Source organism: Mesocricetus auratus, unplaced genomic scaffold (assembly GCF_017639785.1).
Source record: "Mesocricetus auratus isolate SY011 unplaced genomic scaffold, BCM_Maur_2.0 Super-Scaffold_4256, whole genome shotgun sequence".
In the NCBI taxonomy this organism is placed as follows: Eukaryota; Metazoa; Chordata; class Mammalia; order Rodentia; family Cricetidae; genus Mesocricetus; species Mesocricetus auratus.
In genome coordinates, this window is record NW_024429182.1 from 1,575,926 (window position 1) to 1,577,904 (window position 1,979).

Genomic DNA, 1,979 nt, shown 5'->3' on the forward strand with positions numbered 1-1,979 from the left:
TATGTTTCTCTTATTGGTTGATGAATAAAACAGTGTCGGCCAGTAAGGCGGGAAGATTGGCAGGACTAGGAGATGAGGAGAATTCTGGGAAACGTAGGCAGCCGGAGTCGCCATAAGGGACCAAGAGAATAGGATGCACCAGGTGTTCTCCAGTAAGATAAGACCATGTAGAAATACTTAGATGAATAGAAACGGGTTAATAATTAAGACAGAGCTAGCCAATAAGAAGCCCTAGTCACTGACCTACAACTTTATAACTAATATAGAGCCTGTGTGTTTATTTGGCGGTCAAGGGCCCCAGGACCAGCTGAAGCAAGCCACCCCAAAGTGTCGATAGCTCACACATTCATGCACACACTACTGATTCATAGAACAACACAGAACAAAGCATCATGCTAAGTGGAAGAGCCTAGACACGCACAGGTTACCCAGCACATGACTGTATTTAGTGACTACTGAAAAGCAACACTTTAGGGACAGGAAACAGATCAACCTTCGCCAGGGGTGGAGGGTTGGGGAAAAACAGACTCCAAAGGCAAAGGGGAGGGCTTTCTCGCATGATGGATGTATCAGGCACTTTTCTTGTTACTGTTACTAAATGTCTGGCAAACAACTTAAGGCAGGGAGGGTTTGGGAGCACAGTTCATTATGGCAGAGGAAGACACCGGGGTGGAGTGGCAGGGGTATGAGGCAAATGGCCACATTGTATCCACAGTCAGGAAGCAGAGAGATACATGTTCCCTGTCTCATTTTCGGTTGGTCCAGGATCCCAGCCAATAGGACAACACCATCCATTTTTAGAGCAGGTTTTCCAATGCCAATTATGCCAGTCTAGGAGCTCCATCCCACTCATTTCCAGAGGTGCATCTGCTAGACGATTCCAGATCTTTCAAGTAGATAATTAGTATTGATCATCACTGTGAGAAGTCTGCATCTTGATGGTGGTGCCTAACAGTATTAATCTGCAAAACTTCATAGACCTGGAAAGGGGTAGATCTTGTTATAGGTAAATATGCTTAAACAAACCCAAGTTTTAAAAATGTAGTCCAGGAAAGACAACCAATCCACTCTCCATATGTTAGCTAGCTTTCTTGTTGCTGGGACAGAATACTTGCTGTGAAAACCTGGAGACGAGGGGAGAGACCAACACCCCACCTGCATGCACCAGCACCAACTATGTTGCTGGGCCACCTAATATGTCTTCAGTCTTTCCCCAGGACCCCATGTTGACGGCTCCGCCAGGTCTGTCCCTCACCTTCCTCCATTCTAGACTGCTCAACCCCCTGCCTGCAGTTCTTGGGAGTTTGCCAGATAGAGTTCTATACTTTATTCTCTCCAGGAGACCCAAGATCCTTCCTGCCTACATTCACTGGGACCCCATGCTGATGGGTTTTCATTGGTACCCAGTGCATACCTTGTCCCTCTACTCCCATTAGAGACCCCCCTCTGTTTTCACTCTGGGTATACACCTGCTTCAGTCAAGGGCTCTTTCTAGGAACCCAGCCAACATGATTGACCGTGGCAAAAGAACTTCTTCTTTCAATTATGCACCTTTGGGACTCCACCAAGCCACTTAGGCAACTACCTACCTGCACGGTCCTGGTAAGAGACCCATTGCCCTTAGCTCTATCTCTGCAGGATTCTGCCAAAAAGCTCAGCCTGCAGCTGTAAGTCAGGACTCTATCCTTATGTACTAAAAACTCACATGAAAAGATACAATCAACAACCTAACTTCAGGTGTCCACGTCCCATCACAAGAAAAACCAAGACAGTGTGTCAACCCAAAGACCCCACAGCAACAGTCCCCAACAAGAAAAACTTACACAAAATGCGAGCCACGGAATTCAAAAGAACAATTATAAACAAGTTCAAAGAGTGTGAAGAAATCAAAGAGAACATGAATAAACTCCTGAATGAAATTACAGAGGTCAGAAATAAAATCCTGATTGAAGTCCTAGAAAACACCAACAATGATTGAT